The following is an 18886-nucleotide window of genomic DNA, read 5'->3' as shown; positions in this document are numbered from 1 at the left end:
TAAACCCCTTTAAAAAAATTTTCCCCTTAAAAATGTTTCACTCTAAATGAAGTTATGTTGGCTGTCAATGAATGTCACTAGTACACTGTGGACACTTTTGTAATGTAAATCCATGCCCTTTTTTTACATGGTGAACCTCAACCTAGTAATATGACAACAAATGTTATAGCCTAAAGCTCAAACACATTTTAGCAATTGTGAAATGAAATCTGAGTACAAACCCAATCAAATGTACATTATAATGAACATCCCATCTAGGACTGTGGGGACACTTGCGCCTTTCTCATCGACCTCAACGCCTTTTCCCGAAGGTGTTTCTCTAGGTCATCCAGGTTGTCTTCAGCTTCACTCTCAGTCTCCTTTTTGGTCTCTGTCTCTGCTTCAGGATCTTCTTGGGCTGTTGTGGTGGTGGATGCTAAAGCGGTAGTGGTAGATGCTAAAGCGGCAGCGGCAGCAGCAACTGCCTTCTCCTTCTTAGGTTTTTTTGTGTTTTTTGTGCTTCTTGTCCTTTTTGTGTTTCTTCTCCTTCTTCTCCTTCTTCTTCTTCTTCTTCTTCTTCTTCTTCTTCTTCTTCTTCTTCTTCTTCTTCTTCTTCTTCTTCTTCTTCTTCTTCTTCTTTTTCTTCCCACCACCATCCTGGTCTGAATTCCTGGCAGGGGATGGGCTTGGCGTGATGCTTTTAGCCTTCTTGACAGGTGCTGCTGGCGACCAGTTTGTGGATGGGGACTGAGACTGGATGGGGGTTGGAGGTGCTTGGTGGTTCTTAGCTGCTGGCTCAGGAGATCTGGAAGCAGATCTGGAGGATGAGACCCTTCTTACAGACTGGGGACTTGGTGAGGCAGCCTTTTTTGCTTTTCTGGGTTACGGGTTTCTGGAAACTCTCCTGATAGGTCTAGTGCTTGGTAATGGGGACTGCCTTCTTAGGGTTGAAGATGAAGCTCCTCTTTGGAGTGGGGGAGGCCTCGCAGAGGTATGAGGAACTCGAGGCCATGGTGAAGGTGAATGCCGTTTGTTTGGTACAGGAGACCGGGTTTCTTGGGTGGATCGGCTAGGGGGCGTCCCTTTCCTATGCTTAGATGATAAGGAAGGGGACCATCTCTTTGTAAGAGAGGAACTTCTTGGCTTCGGAGGTGGCCAAGGGGAGACCCGTCACTTTAGGGGAAGGGAAGGCGATGCTCTTCCCTTGGGAGGCGGTGGTGGAGAAGCTGTTCTTCTCTTCTGAGGCGGGGAAGGGGAGTATCTTCTCTGTGTTGGAGGAGAATATCTTCTTGGAGAAGGTGAGCATCGACGTGGGGGAGGAGAGGAAGTCCTGCCCAGTGGTGGTGGTGTGGGAGACCTCCGCCGCCGGGGTGGAGGGGCAGGAGAAGGGGATCGCTGATGTCTGGCGGGTGGTGGTGATGGACTTCTTCTCCGCCTACGAGGAGAGGACTCTTTCTGGTGTTTCCGTGGTGATGGAGAGGCACTCCGGGATGCCGAATGTTGCCTACGCCTTCCTGCTTCTCCATTTTTCACCTTTGATCTCTTTGGTCGCTTGTTTTCTGAGGAGGAGGAGAAACCAGAGTCAAAAGAAGACTGCTGGTTTTGTCTCCGGTACTAAAAATATGGAACGCTTCACGAATTTGCGTGTCATCCTTGAGCAGGGGCCATCCTAATCTTCTCTGTATCGGTCCAATTTTAGTATATGTGCTGCCGAAGCCAGCACAGAGGTATAGTTTTAAAAGAAAAGTTAAAAGGAAAAGGTAGTAAAATTTTGGTGAGCAGGAATAAGAGGAAAGGAAATAGGAAAATATAAATGAAGAAATATAGTATGTAAGGAAATACTCAATTAGTAATCATAACTATAAATGTGAATGGAATGAACTGTCCCATAAAATGGAAGCAGATAGCAGAATGGATTAAAAGGCACTTATTGATGTGTTCAGCCCATCTCTCTAGGATCATGTACCTATAGTTAATCAATGTGGATTTGTCAGAACTGAGTACTTGAGATGCACCATAGATATTTGGCCCATAAATAGCCTTCTGACCTTTTTAATGAACCAAAAGTTCTGCACATCTGTAAACTTCACTTGGACTTTACTTTTGATGGAATTCAATGCTGCCTTCTTACAAATGGATGAACTATCCTGCTGGTAAACCCTATGGAGTTCTTGTTTTTCATTTAACAGCTTCAGTATTTCCCCCATCATTTTTATCAAACCAGTATTGTAAGTATTCTGGCCCAGATGAACAAATGCAGTGCTGTATACCAGATTCCTGAAAGCCTCCCACTCCTTTTCTGCTCCACTTCTGCCAACTCTGTGTTTACTCAGTTTCCCCTCCAAGTTAGCAACAAACTGTTACTGTTCAGAGAGACATTCTAATCTATTGATATTAATTCTTATCGTATTCATTTTGCCTCGGGGCAACTGCTCTGGTTGAATATGAATATTTAGTTTAGAAAGGATGAGTATGTGATCAGTCTAGCACGCTTCATCACACATTGCTTTTGTCACTGTCACATTCTGTCTGTTTCTTCTGCTTACATTCAGAGTCTAATATAAGCCAATATTTGCTATGCGGGTGCATCCAGGAAGTTTTATTGTATTTAGATAAATGGAGTACTGTTTCTGATGAGAAGTCATGAGGTACACAATTCTTCAGCAGAAAATGACCATTGCTGTTGCTGTTTCCAACTCCATTCCTCCCAGGGATTCCCTGCCATGTCTGTCAGTCTGAGCCTACTCAATCATTAAAGTCACCCAGGATTATAAGCTTGGTACTTTTGGTACATTGATGATAAAGGTCTCCAGGTCTTCATAACATTTCTCTTTAACTTCATTAGTGCTCATCATGGTGGGAGCATAGGCACTGAGAATGGTGGCATGTCATTTTCACATTGTCATGAGCATGTCATTTACTCCTTTTGATAGGCATTCATATGTACATATATCTAATATAGACTTTTTTCAAGACCATATTTTAAACTTTCAAATTGATCTTATAAATTAGTTATATAGTTAAAATTTTCTTTCTTTGTTTTAATCTACACTGTCTTTGTTATTAATAATATATTAGTTCATGAAAGTCAGTAAGAAATATTTCCATTTTGTTTTGTGGATTAAATTGTGGTATGTTATCACTTTATTATTTTTAATTTGATAGAATTGATCCACAACTCTATCACAATTGGAATTTCCTTTTAACTTTGGTTCCTTTTGTAATTATTTCTGTATAATTGTTTTTAGGTCAGAATATTTAATTGGCCTATAAATATTATGATCTATTTTAATATCATATTTTTATAAATACTTCATTTCATATAAATTCTCAATTTTCAGGCAAAAATATGCATTTTATGCTTTTTTAAGTTATTTCTATTTCTTCTCTATTGAGATTTCATCTTTTTCATTCTTTATTATAGTAATTTATTTTTTCTCTTTTTGAGTTTTATCAGTTCTAAATATTGTTTATAATGTATTTATTGGTAAGAAATTATATTTTGTGATTATTTTCAAATTGTCAGTCTATTTAATTGACTAAGTGCTGCATTATTTTTAATGCTTGTTAAAATTTTTATTATGTACATCATGTCCTATAGATTAATTATGAGAAGTTTATAAGTTCATTATTATGACTAATTTCCTTTAAAATAGGTTTGCTATTTTGTTTTTGCTCTACTCATTAATGATATATTATTTTCTTTCTTTAGATTTATATTTTGACTGCTCATTATTTTAACTTAACTTTTATTTTTGTGATCTGTATAGGATATTTTTTCATTTATATTTTCTTTGAATTTATTTACTATGCCTCTTTTACCTCATCCAAGGATTAATTTTGTAAATATATAATGTATGATTATATTAATTATATGAATACTCTTTAATATTTTCATTTAAGAGATTCTATATCTTTAAATTTTAATTCTTCATGAATATATTCATTTTTAAATATTTCTGAATGAATTTATTTATATTTTTAGTTGTGAGAGAGGAAAATTAAATTCATCTCTAAATATCACATCACTACCTATGTCCTTATGGAATTCCATTAATTTTTCATGAATCTAACTATGTATATTATTATTATCATTATTATCTTTATCATTATTATAGTTGTTCAGTCATTTGACTGAAGTTTAATCTGGTTTACTTGACAAGAATACAGAAAAGGTTTGGCAATTTCTTCTCTAGTAATTTAGGCAAGTGATTAAGTTAAGTCATTTGCCCAAAGTCACAGACCTAGTGAGTGTCTGAGACTGAATTTGAACTCCACTTCCTGATTCCAGGCCACACACACTAGATCTACTGAGTCAGCTAGCTCTTCCTGTGTGTGTTTGTGTATGAGTCTATGTCTGTGTGTACATGTCTGTTTGTGCAATTGATATTAATTATTATTCCTTTAAACACAAGAATATGTCATCTCCCTTGATAGAATCTTCCCTAAGTTATCTCTGGGAGGAGAGGGAGAAAGGACTGTTTATAGTTGTTTATTCAGTGAGCTTTCTGTTTGACTGATATTTATGCTCCCACTAACCTATAGGTATAAACACTTACAATGTGATTGCCCATATGGTCAGTGAGTAGTAAAATTTACCCAAACTAATTTTTGCTTCCCTGTTTTTCCATTCCTTCACTGAAGGAGTATTCAATGTTTAATGATTCTCTCAATTTTGATTGCAGAGCATGGTTTGGGTGGAAACATTACCATCTTTGTGGATTCCATGACTATATTTTAGTCACATTCCTGAGAGGTATTATTATTATTATTATTATTATCATTATTTGCCAATTATGCTGAGTTTATTTTGTTGTTTGAGGTACTAATGTTGAATGGAAACTTTACTTATCAAAGTTCTACAGTATAAATTGAGAGAGTTTTAAATTTTGTCTAAGAGGATCTCCTTGTGAAATGTTATAGTTTTTCAATATTCCATGCATATTATTTCTCCAAGAACTTATAAAAAAGTAGAAACTGATAATTTTACATAATTTCTAATTTCTAAACAATTTCTAATTTTTAAACAATTTCTAAAATTGTTTTTAATATACACCAATTTTATAATTTATTTAAAATTGCTTTCAAATACATAACTAAATATCTGTACAGTCATCACATCTAAATATTATTCTTCCCCTTTTTATTTAATTTTTCTGGTTTCAAAACTATAGTATAGAGTAATATATCTGAAGTTAAATTGACTTAGGAAGATATAATAAACCCAATCTTCAGGATTGGCATGGTGTTAAAACAGTTTAACTAAAGCTTGAAATCATGAAAGCACTTGGAAGATTTATTCAAAACGCATGTATCAGTGAAAAAACTGTAATAGAAAATTCTGCCATTTGGGCTTTTTCTACTGACAACAGAAGGCAAAAGAATGGAAATGAATTTCTTCCTGAATTTGCTATTGCTCCTTTTGACATGAGCTAATTGCATTACTGGTTTTTGCTGCACACTAAACACAAAGGAATTCTAAGCAACATATGATGCACTTTGATGTATAATACACTGCCATCCCCCATGGCTTTCCCATCACTGATAAAGTCAGTGTGATTCTTTCTTCCCTGCCAAGACCAGTGACTGCTTTTTTTGTCTGATTCCAAATGTATTTGATGGCACAACAGCTTGCTATAGTCATTGTAAGCAATAGTCAGTGACAGGTTTTAGAAACTAGGTCAGAACTACATATAAATGACCTCTTCATTGATTCCTTCTAAAATATAGTATACTAGTTTTATATACTATTTTGGAAATCATTTACATTTTCTTTTTTCATTTAAGCTAGCAATTTCATATTAAAATATGACTAATTTACATTAGAATCTTTGACTTCATTCACAATCCAGTATATTTTTAAATTAAATTGATGTATATTTGATATTTTAATGGAAGAAACAATAATATTTTTTTTAAAAAAAATTATATACAGAATCAAAAGATAGAGCATTGTGAAAGATATATTAAAACAGAATTAAGAATTAATTAAATAAACCAGGAAAAATTATTGCAATAGCTTCCAGCTCAGATTAGATAATTTTTTTTGTATAATGGATTAGAAATGTGGCTTCAGTGTTAAGGAAACCTGTGTTTAAGTCTCAATTTTGATTCAAATGGCCTTATGACCCTGAGTCGATGTTAACGTTTACCTCATAACTAGTTTTTAATGTACATTTGTTGATTGTCTAATTGAGTAATAAGTGAAGGAAAACAAGTACCTGTCCTTAATATAATGTTGTTTCTTCCACACAGCAAAGACAAAATTATATAACAGGAAATAATATGTTAAGAATCCATAGATTGCTCTATTTGCATTATATATGAAATGAAAGAATAGTGGGTCGATATGTTTATTTTGAATTGTTTAATTGATTTTTTAATCAAATTTAAGATTCTAGTGATATTTTAAAATATTTTCATGTTACCAATGACATTTTAAAAATGATTTAAGACTGATGATTTTCTGTTTTATTGGAACAGACTGTCACAGGGACTCTTCTATAGCATACCATTTAGATTAGAGTATTATTTTTGGAATATTAGAAATATATTAGGGGCAGCTAGGTGGCGTAGTAGATAAAGCACTGGCCTTGGAGTCAGGAGTACCTGCGTTCAAATCCAGTCTCAGACACTTAATAATTACCTAGCTGTGTGGCCTTGGGCCAGCCACTTAACCGTATTTGCCTTGTAAAAAACCTTAAAAAAAAAAGAAATACATTAGATCAGCCTCAAAACCATTTGTCACTCATGTAATGAACTAATATTCATATAGACTCTATGGTACATAATCAAAAAGTTCTAATGGCAATCCTGTTAGACATCTATATTCACATATATACCTTTATTGAAAAATATGTGCATATAAGTATGTACATATAGATATGAACTGTTTTTATATGTATATAAATATATACATATGTATATATGTATATATCTAATACCAAGGGAAAAATTGTTCTGCAGAACTAAAAAATACCTCTGCCCTTACCTATTTTACCCTCTCCATAATCTTTTTTTTCTTCTCTCTTTTTTTTTTTACCAAGGGTTTGGTTTCTATATGCTGTCTTAAAATGATTTACTATGTTTTTGCTTTATTAAGGTAAAAGCTTAAATGATTGCATTTAGTCCTTAAAAATTATCTTTTTAATTTTACATATTTGTTGTTCAATGCAAAATAGTAATGGAATAATGTCTTGCTTGCCAAAATAGACAGCAATGATCTTATTTTCCCTCTTATTTTGTATCTAACACCATAATAATAACTTCTAAGATAAATATTATTAATCAAATTTTTGCTTCTTTTTAGCATATTTGGAACTTGTTTTTTTTCTTTTACCTCAAATGTTATAATCCCCTAAATGTCCTTTACTTTGATATGTTTATCTCATTCATTACATGCCTGAATTTAATATGAACAGCATGTCATAGGCAAAATTGGTAAAATATTATTTCCTGCCCTGGTCCTTATTTCACTCATTCTGAGTCTTTGGGTCCAGAACCATCATAAGACTTATTTTTAAGATCAGATTATTTTGCATATTAAAGCATAAGTCCTTTTTCATTAGTATCTGCCAAATTCAAACTTTTTTTTAAAAAAGTCAATATGTGACTTCAATACTGAATAGTGGTGACTTTATAAGCATAAATATATGTCCTCAAATTTCAAAGTCACATATCATTGCACTCTGGAATATTCCTCAAAAATATTTGCTATATTTGATCTCTTATCCTCTTAAGAATTACCCACAAATGAGAGTATATATTTACCCTAAGATTCTTCTGTTTGAACAAAATGATTCATTTCAGTTTGCTTTTTAAACTTTTCAAATGTTTCCATTTTTTATAAGAAACATGCTGCTTCTAGTTGTGTGTTTATTGATAGAAATGATAATTGTGTAAATGTTCATCAAATAACCTTTCAAGCTGATTTAGAGGGATTTTTGCACACTGAGATGTTAAAGTTTCCTTATTCATCATTCCAGTTATTCAGCAAATGTTTATTGTGTACTTAGTATGATTAAGGCATTGCCTATCATAGGGCAAAGGTGAGTATGACACCAATTCTTTTGCTCAAAGGATTGAAAAATCATTAGAAGTCTGGTAACAAGACTGTGGAGGCTTAGAGGGAAGTTCATGTCTTATAGTTAAAGAGACTAAAATAAACTTTTTGAAAGAAGGGAGGAGATTGCATTTAATGTATTTTATTGATATTTTATTTTCCCAAGAAGATGTTATGAAATTATTTCGACATTCATCCATATGCATATGTATATATTTAAGTTACAAAATTTTCTTCCACCCTCCCTTCTCAACCTCCTCCCCTCAGTAGCAAACAGACAGGTTAACATTGTACATGCATATTTGTGTTAAACATGTCTACAGATTATTCATTTTCTGTACGAGGAATTAGAAGCAAGGGAAAGATATACGTAAGAGATTTTATTTGAAAACTATTTGTAGTGTTCATCAAGTTGTGAAGGATGTTTTGTTTTGTTTTGGTTTGCTTTGCTTTTCTTCCTCTGGATGAGGATAGCATTTTTCATAATGTATCTAATATGGTTGTCCTAACTATCTGAACTGCTGAGAGAAGCTATAAACAAAGATTCTTACTTTCAGAATGCTAATGTTAATGCATGTTTAGTTTGTTTTGTTCCCTTTGCTTAGCATCAGATCCTGGAATTCATCCTATGCTTCTCTAGAGTCCAACCGGAATGATTTCTTATAGAACAATAATATACCATAATATTTGTGTGCCACTCAACCATTCCCCAATTGATGGACATCCCTCAATTTCTAATTCTTTGCCACTACGAAAAGAGAGACTTATGAATATTTTGGAACAAGTGGGACTTTTCCCATTTCATATGATTTCTTCTGGATATAGGCCTTTAATTAGAATTGACAGGTCAAAGGGTATGAACAGTTTTATTGTTCTTTGGGCTTAGTTCCAAATTGATGGCTAGAATGGTTGGATAAGTTTAAAACTCCTCCAGAAAAGCATTAATGTCCCAGTACTCCCACAACTTCTCCAACATTGATCATTTTCCCTTTTTCTCATCTTAACCAATCTAATATGTTTGAAGTGATAACTCATAGTTGCTTTAATTTGCATTTCTCTAATCAGAAGTCATTTGGAACATTTTTTCATATGATTATATATGATTTTAATTGCTTCATTTGAAAACTGCCTTTACATATTCTTTGAACACTTATCATTTGGGGAAGGATTTGTAACCTTAGAAACTTGTTGCAATTCTCTTTATACTTTAGAAATGAGAACGTTTCACATCTCCTACTTGTGAAGATTTCTCCTTTCTGCTTTCCTTCTACTTTTGGCAGCATTGGTTTTATTAATAACTTTTTAAATTTAATATGGTAAAAATCACAGCTTTTGCAATTTTTTAATGCACACTGTTTCTTGATAGGTCATATGCACACTTCCCATAGAACTGATAGATAATTTCTTGTTTTATTAATCTATCTAGAGTGTCGCCCTTCGTGTCAAAACCATGTAACCATTTTGAATTTATTTTAGTATAAAATGTGAGATGTGGATCTATGCCTAGTTTTTCCCATACTATTCTCCAGTTTTCCCAACAATTATTGTCCAATAGTGAGGTTTTATCCCAGAAGCTAATGTCTTTGTGTTTCTTAAACAGATTACTGTAGTAATTTAGTACTGTTTCTTTTGAATTTAAATTAATCCATTGAACCATAACACTATTTCTTAACAAGGACCAGGCAATTTTGATGAGTGCTGCTGTATAAGTATAGTTTTAGATCTGGTATAACTACATCTCTTTTGATCAGTTCCCTTGTATTTCTTGACCTATTGTTGCCCCCGATGAATTTTGTTGCTATTTTTCCCTTGCTCGGTAAAATAGTTGGTAGTTTGATTGGGGTGGCACTGAATAAGTAATTTAACTTGGCTAGAATTGCCAGTTTTATCATATTAGCTCTCCTAAGCATGAGCAATTGACATTTTTCCAGTTATTTAGATCTGACTTTACTTGGGTGAGAAATGTTTTGTAATTGTGTTCATACAGTTTCTGTGTATTTGTCTTGGGAGATAGATTCCCAAGTATTTAATAATGTCTACAGTTACTTCAAATGGATTTTATCTTTCTATATCCTACTCTTGGGCTTTGTTGTTCAAGTACAGAAATGATGATAATTTATGTGGGTTTATTTTATATCCTGATACTTTGCTGAATGTGTTAATTGTTTCAAGTAGATTTTTCATGATTTTCTAGGTTCATCATATCATCTACAGAGAGTGAATCTTTTGCTACCTCATTGTCAATTCTGATTCTTTCAATTTCTTTTTCTTCTCTTATTGCTAAAGTTAAAATTTCTAATACTATATTGAATAGTAATGGGCATCTTTGCTCCACCCATGATCTTATTGGAAATAGTTGGGGTTTATCCCCATTACATAAAATATTTGTTGAAGATTTTTAAATAGATATTACTTATTTTTAAGGAAAACTCCATTTATTACTAAACTTTCTAATATTTTAAATAGAAGTGGATGTTGTAATTTATCAAATATTTTTTCAGTACCTATTGAAGTGATCATATGATTTCTGTGGTTTATTGCTATGTTCAATTATTTTGAGTGCTTTCCAAATATTGAACCATCTCTACCTGGTATAAATCTTACCTCATAATGGTGTTTTATCCTAGTAATAACTTGCCCTAGTTTCATTGTTAAAATTTTTATTTAAGATTTTTGCATCAAAGTTCATTACAGAGATTGTTCTATAATTTTATTTTTTAATTGTTTTTTGAATTTTACAATTTTTCCCCAAATCTCACTTCCCTCCCCCCACCCCTCACAGAAGGCAGTCTGGTAGATTGATTGTTTCCATGCCATACATTGATCAAAATGAATGTATTGAGAGAGAAATCATATCCTTAAGGAAAAAAAAAATTAAATGTAACAGATGATAAGATTACCTAATATGATAACAGTTTTTTTTTTAGATTAAAGGTCTTTGGTCTTTGTTTAAACTCCATAATTTTTTCTTTGGATACAGATGGTATTCTCCATCACAGATACTCTAAAAGTTTCTCTGATTGTTGCACAGATGAAGCTGGGAAATTTATATTTTTGCTTACTTAGATGATCAAATTTATTGCAATATAGTTGATCAAAATAAATCTGAATTATTATTTTAATTTCCTCCTCAGTGGTGGTGAATTCACCCTTTTCATTTATGATACTAACAATTTGGTTTTCTTCATTCTTTTTTAAATCAAATTAACTAGATTTTTATCAATTTTATTTTTTTATAGAAGCAACTCTGGATTTTATTTATTAGTTCAATAGTTTTCTTGCTTTCATTTTATTAATTTCTATTTTAATTTTTAGAATTCCTAATTTGGTATTTAATTGGGGCTTTTTAATTTGTTCTTTCTCTAATTTTTATTTGCATGTTTATTTCATTGATTTCCTCTTTCTCCAGTTCATTCATGTAAGCATTTAAAGATATAATATATTACCTAATAAATGCTTTGACTGACTGTATCCCATAAGTTTTGGCATGTTGTGTCCTGATTGTCATTATCTACGATGAAATCATTAATTTTTTCTATAATTTTTCATTTGATCCACTCATTCTCTAAAATGAGGTTATTTAGTTTCCCATTAATTTTAGTTCTAACTCTCCGTGGCTCATTATTTCATGTGATTTTTTTTATCACATGCGATTCACAGATGAGGAAATCAAATTTGCCTACAATCATATAAAAATTGATCTAAATCATTACTGATAAGAGAAAATGCAAATTAAAGAATTTCTGAGGTACCAGCTCACACCTCTCTGATTGTTCAATATGACCAGAAAGGACAATGATCAATGTTGAAAGGAATGTGGGAAATCTGGGACAATAATTCTTTGTTAGTGGAGCTGTGAACTGATCCAACATTTCTGGAGAGCAATCTGGAATTATGCCCCAAAAGCAATAAAATGTGCATACCCTTTGATTCAACTTTACCATTATTAGGTCTATGCTCTGAAGAGATCATTACAAGTAAAACATTATTTGTACAAAAAATATCCATAGCAACTCTATTTATTTTGGCAAAGAACTGGAAATCAAGGGATGTCCATCCATTGAGGAATGGCTGAACAAACTGTGGAATATGTATGTTATGGAACACTGTTGCTCTATTAGAAATTAGCAGGTATGGGATTTCAGAGAGGCCTAAAAAGACTTGCATGAATTGATGATGAGTGTGGTGAGTAGAAGAAGAATAACATTGTACACCCTTAAAGCAACATGGGGGTAATGATGAACCTTAATGGACTTGCTCATTCTATCAGTGCAAAAATCAGGTACAATTTTAGGGTATCTGTAGTGGCAAATACCATTTGTATCTAGAGAGAAAAAAAAACACTGGAGTTTAATCAATGACCACAGATTATTCACTTGAATTATTTTTAGCTTTTTTTTTTGCAAGGCAGTGGGGTTAAATGGTATGCCCAAGGCCACACAGCTAGTTAATTATTAAGTGTCTGAGGCTGGATTTGAACTCAAATACTCCTGACTCCAGGGCCAGTGCTCTATCCACTGTGCCACCTAGCCACCCAGCTTGAATTAAAAAAAAAGCTGTCTTATGTGCTGCATAATTTTACTATCTCTAATATATTACTTCTTCCTCAATGATATGTTTTTGTTCTTCTCAACACATTCAGTTTTGATCAATGCATAAGACGGAAACAATGTAATGGTTATCAAATTGTCTTCTGTGGGGGGGAGGGGAGGAAACAGAGGGTGGGGGGAAAATTGCAAAATTCAAAATCTTTCAGAAATGATTTTTAGAGACTACCATTGTGTATAATTGGAAAAGAAAAAATATTAAAACAGGAGTTTGTCAGAACTATTTTTTTAAAAAAAATTTATGTTGAACAAGAATTAACTGTTTCTTAAATGTTTGGTACCATTCACTTATAAATCCATCTGGACCTGGAGAATTTCTAGGGGAGTTTACTGATGATTTCTTCAATTTCTTTTTCTGAAATGAGTTATTAAAGGATGTTATTGCCTGATTTGTTAATCTGCATCATTTTTATTTTTAGAAATATTCATACATTTCATTCAGGTTCTCAAATTTATTGGCATACGGTTTGGCAAAATAGCTCTGAACTATCTCTGTAATTTACTCCTCACTTATGGTTAGTTCACCAATTTCAAATTTTAGTACTGATAATTTGGTTATATTCACTTTTATTAGATTAACCAAAGGTTTATTTATTTCATTGACTTACTTTTTCAAAAAATTCTAACTCTTTGTTTTATTAATTTGGTCAATGATTTTATTAGGTCAATTTTATTCATCTCTCCACTGATTTTCAGAATTTCTAATATTTATTTAATTGGGATCTATAAGTTGTCCTTTTTCTAGTTTTTTCATTCATATAATCATTTAGAAATAAAAAGTTTCCCCTCAAAACTACTTTAGCTGTATCACATGAATTTTGGTATAATGTGATATAATTATCATTTCTTTGGATATATTATTTATTTATAGAATTTACTGTTTGATCCACTCATTGTTTAAAATTAAATTATTTAGCTTCCAATTAATTTTGGTTGATCTTTCTATGACCTTTTATTAAATGGAATTTTTATTGTATCATGATATGATAAATATGCATTTATTATTTTTGCCTATCTGCATTTGATTATAAGGATTTTATACCCTACGATATTGTCAATTTTGGTATAAGTGCTATGTACTACAGAGAAAAAGGTACATTCTTTATCACCATTAGATGATCATATCTAAACTCTCTAAGATTTTATCGACCTTCTTAATTTCCTTCTTGTTTATTTTGTTTAGATTTATATAGTTCTGTGAGAAGGAGTTTGAGGTCCCCATTATTAATGTTTTACTACTATTTCTCCTTGTAATTCATTCAGCTTTTCCTCTAGGAAATTGGATACTTCATTAGCCATAATATATTTTAAGAAGATGTAGTTTCCTTCCATATTCCTTTTAATGAGATTGAGTTTTGCTCTCATTTTAGCTGAGAGCAAAATCACTACCTCTGGCTTTTTTTTTTTACTTCAGTTGAAGCATTATGAATTTTGCTCCACCCTTTTGCCTTTACCCTGTGTGTATGTATCTCCCTATTGCCAATGTGTTTCTTATAAACACTATATTGTAGGATTCTGGTTTTATCCATTCTGCTATCTGATTTTGTTTTATGGAACAATTAATCCCAGTCACATTTACAATTAAAAGTAATAATTGTTTATTTCCATCCATGTTATCTTTCCCAATTTATATTTTTTCTTTCTTATCCTCTTATTCCTCCTTACAAACATTTTACTACCTTTCCCCTTTAATTTTTATTTTAAAATTTAGCTTCCAGTTTATTTTCACTTATTCCTTCATCTTCTATTTTATCAATCCCTTCTTCCCTTATCTTTCACATCCTCTGCCGCATACCCCCTTCCCTGTACAGTAAGATAGATTATGAAGCCTAAGTGGGTATGTATTTTATAGCATTTCTGGGACAAATCTATTGAATGCAATTTACATCGGTGTTCACACTCTCCCTTCTTTCCCTCTAAAATTATAAATTTGTGTGCCTCATTTCCCAGTGCTATTTATCAATCAAATACTATTAATGAGATATCATAAATCACAGTTTGATTAATTGATTATTTATAAGTTCAAAGTGCAAGCAAAATATCATCACACATTGATTGATTGATTGACTGATTTACAGCATTGCCCTAAATACCCTCCCCTCTGCTGTCTCATTTGAAGTATACTTTTCAAAAGTCTTTAATTACATCAAATTATAATCATTTTTACCTTATCCCTTTTACAAATAACCTCCAAGGACATATAATCCCCAAAAAATCTATCATCTAATGACAAATAATTTCATGAATCATTTGCACCCCTCACCGCCAAACAAACTTTCTCGCACACTCTCTCACTCCAGATCCCCATACATCATACTTAATCCCTACTTTAGTAAAATATGAATCAAGTACAACTCTGATGTAATTAGTCATAGATACCTTGACTTTAGACCCCACAGCATATGATAACCTCATCAGAGAAAATGCTTAATTTTGTGAACAAAGCAGAATTAAAGTAAACCAAAAGGAAACTTTGACATTTGGACACTTATATTTAGAGTAAACGTTCATGCTTTTCATCAGTATTTTTTTTTATCTAAAACATAGTGAAGGCAACACTGTCCTGTTGAATGGAGATATAAGGCCAACCATACTCATATCCTCTAAGCCCAATCTTTTTAATTATATTCAACCCATTAAGTATCATAAAAGAAAAAAAAATTGCAATATTTGCAAGTGTTATATTTCATTTTTAGGGTTATATTTCCCTTTTAGGCTTATATACAATCTGATAGTTTTGAATAATATTTACATTGTTTTCTCTTTTAAATATATTTGTTTATTTTCATCCATATGCACATACTTCCAAATTACAAAATTTTCCTTCCACCCTCCCTTCCCACTTCCCTCATCTCAGCAGGGAACAGTCAATATTACAAACACATTTTGATAAATACATTTACAAATGATTAATTTTCATCATGAGCCATTGGCATTAGTGAAAAGAGTAGCAAAAGAGGTATTTTTTTAAAGTGTTCATCAGATTAGGAAGGGTTTTTTCTGTGTATTTTATTCTTCTTTCTATGGATAGAGATATTACTGGGATAACCAGTAAAATATAGCTGTCCTATCTCTCTGGATTATCAAGAAGAGCTGCTTCCATCAGGGTTGTTCATCTTCTAACATTGTTGTTAATGTGTACATTGTTCTCTTGGTATTACTCCCTTTGGTCAACATCAGATACCATAAGTCATTCCCTGCTTCTCTGGAGTCTGATCATTTAAGATTTCTTACAAAACAATAGGATTCCATAGTATTCATATAACATAATTTGTTTAGCCATTCTGCAACTAATCGGTATCCCCTCAATTTCCAATTCTTTGCCACTACAAAAAGAGCCACTATGAATATTTTGGAACATAGAGGACTTTTGTGAATTTTTATAGTTTCTTCTGAATATAGACTTAGAATTGAAATTGCTGGGTCAAAGGGTATGAAGAATTTTATTGCTCTTTGGGCATAGTTCCATATTGCTCTCCATAAAGTTTGGATCCATTCACAACTCCACCAGCAATGCATCAGTGTCCCAGTCCTCACACAACTCTCCAACATTGATCCCATTTATTTATCTTGGCCAATATAATAGTTATGAGATGATACTTCATTGTTGTTTTAATTTGTATTTCTCTATTCAATAGTGATTTGGAACATTTTGCCTTATGAAACTGTCTGTTCACATCCTTTGACCATTTTTCAATTGGAGAAGTACTTGGAATCTTATAAATTTGATGAAACTTTCTATATATTTTAGAAATGAGACTTTTATCAGAACTCCTAGTTGTGAAGATTGTTTCTCAGTTTTCTGATTTGCTTCTAATTTTGGCAGCACTGATTTTATTAGTGCAAAATCTTTTTAATTTAGTATAGTCAAAATCATTCATTTTGCAGTTTATAATGTGCTCTAATTCTTTTTTGGTCATAAAATTAGTCTTTTTCCATAGACTAGATTGATCTTATTTTGATATAAATTATTAGATGTGCATCTATGCCTAGTCTATCATATCTAAGTTTTCTAAGATTGCATTCAGCTTCTTTAACTTCCTTCTAGCTTATTTTGTTATTAGATTTATCTAGTTCTGAGAGAGGGAGATTGAGCTCTCCCATTATTTAAGTTTTGTTGTCCATGTTTCTTTGTCATTCAGCTTTTTGGTTAGGAATTTGCAAGTTATTCCACTTGGTGCATTCATGTATCGTAATGATATAGCTTCATTACTAATAGTGCCTTTTTGTTTATTTTGGGTTTTTTTTGGCAAGACAATGTGGGACTAAGTGACTTGCCCAAAGTCACACAACTAGGTAATTATTAAGTGTCTGAGACTGAATTTGAATTCAGGTCCTCCTGTCTCTAAGGATCGTGCTCTAGTCATTGCACCAGCTAGTTGCCCTACCAATGGTTCCTTTTAAGAAGATGTAACTTTCTTCCTTATACCTTTTAAGGAGATTGATTTTTACTTTTACTTTGTCTGAGATCAGGATTGTTATCCCAGATTTTTTTTTTTACTTCCACTGAGGAATAACATATTTTGCCACAACTTTTACCATTCCTCTGTGTGTCTCTCTGCTTTAAATGTGTTACTTGTAAACAATATATTGTAGGATTCTGATTTCTAATTCATTCTGCTATCTACCTCCATTTTATGGGACAGTCCATCCTATTCACATTTACAGTTAAGATTAATAATTCTTTATTTCTCTTCACGCTATCTTTCTCCATTTGTTTTTCTCTTTCCTTTTCTATTATTCCTTCTCACCAAAATTTTACTACCTTTCCTTTTTGACTGTTATTTTAAAAAAAAATAATTTTCAGTTTATTTCAGTTTATTTCCTACACTCATCTACAGGGAAGAGGAGGACTGGAAAAGGGAAAGATAAGGGAAGATGGGAATGACAAAAGGGAAGGGAAGGTATAAATCAAAATAAACTGAAAATTAATTTTTTAAAATAACAGTCAAAAAGGAAAGGTAGTAAAAAGTAGGAATACAAATCATTATAATTTACAGAGACAGTGACTCAGGACCTCAAAGTTTATGATGCTTAAAGGGCTCTAAGTACTAGGAGACTCTGGAGGTCTCATCTGAAAGCTTTGCAAATAGTTGCAATTTACAGAGATACTGACTCAGGTCCTTGCAGTTTAGGATGCCTTCATTAGACAAGGTGCTAAGCACCATGTGATTAAAGTGAGTCAATGGATAATGAGACACAAATTTAAAGTTAATATCCCTATTTTTATTCAGAGCTTTTTGTCTCAAATCTAGTGATGTCATCATGGGTCTCTTCAACTGAGAGATAAAACCCCATTAATATCCATATCTTTTAGGTTATTGTATCATATCATATCACATCACATCACATCACATCATATCATATCACATCATATCATATATCATATCATATTATTTTATATTATATTATATTATTTTATATTATATTATATTATATTATCCTTTAATTATCCCAAGAGAAGTAAAGTTCTAAAGAATTACAAGTGTTATATCTTTACTTTTAGGGCTGTATACAATTTGATAGCCTTGACCAACATTTATTTTGTTTGGTTTGGTTTTTTCCTCCCCCTTTTCATTTACCATCTTTTTATGCAAATATTGAATTATGTATTTGGCCATTGAATTCTATGTTCATTTCTAATTTCTGTGTCAAGAAATTCTGGAAGTCCTCTATTTTGTTGAACATATATCTTTTTCTCTGACATTATATACGTTCAGGGAATTTTGGGGGGTAGTATAATCTGGATTGTAATCCTATGTGCTTTGTTTACTGAAATGTGCTATTCTAGGTAATTGGATTGTTTGGTGTTGAGACTGATAGGTCCTCTGTGAGTCTAATTGTGTTTCCTTTATGTTTGAATTGTTTTCTTGTTGCTGCTTGCAATATTTTCTCCTGTATTTGAGAGTTCTAGAATGCAGCTATTACAACCATTGGAATTTTTAATCTTGGGTTCTCTTTCTGGAAGTGTTCTGTGGATTCTTTCAGTGATTATATTGTTATCTTGCTCTAGTAGACAAACATTTTTCCCCTTATAATTTCCTGCATATATTTTCCAGGTTGTTCTTTTGATCCAGTCTTTCTTAGTAGTCCAATGATTTGTAGGTTGTCTCTCCTAGATGTATTTTCCAGGTCATTTGTTTTCCCTAAGAGGTACTTTATATTTTCTTCAATTTTTTCATTCTTTTTATTGTGTTTGATGGAATCTTGTTGTTTTTCAGATTAATTGGTTTCTATT

The 18886-nt window shown here is 32.3% G+C and overlaps 1 non-coding gene and 1 pseudogene across 1 annotated transcript; both read right to left on the bottom strand.

Annotated features, from left to right (window-relative positions):
• Positions 1-474: 474 nt before the first annotated feature.
• Positions 475-18886, bottom strand: part of LOC141499271 (uncharacterized) — a 79535-nt pseudogene continuing 61123 nt past the window's right edge.
• LOC141503588 (U6 spliceosomal RNA) lies at positions 1596-1702 on the bottom strand. Its single transcript, XR_012472934.1, has one exon. It is a non-coding gene; the product is annotated as a U6 spliceosomal RNA (small nuclear RNA).

This window comes from Macrotis lagotis, chromosome X (genome assembly GCF_037893015.1).
Source record: "Macrotis lagotis isolate mMagLag1 chromosome X, bilby.v1.9.chrom.fasta, whole genome shotgun sequence".
Classification (NCBI taxonomy): Eukaryota; Metazoa; Chordata; class Mammalia; order Peramelemorphia; family Peramelidae; genus Macrotis; species Macrotis lagotis.
Note: the sequence above shows the minus strand (reverse complement) of the source record. Positions and strands in the feature narration are given on the sequence as shown.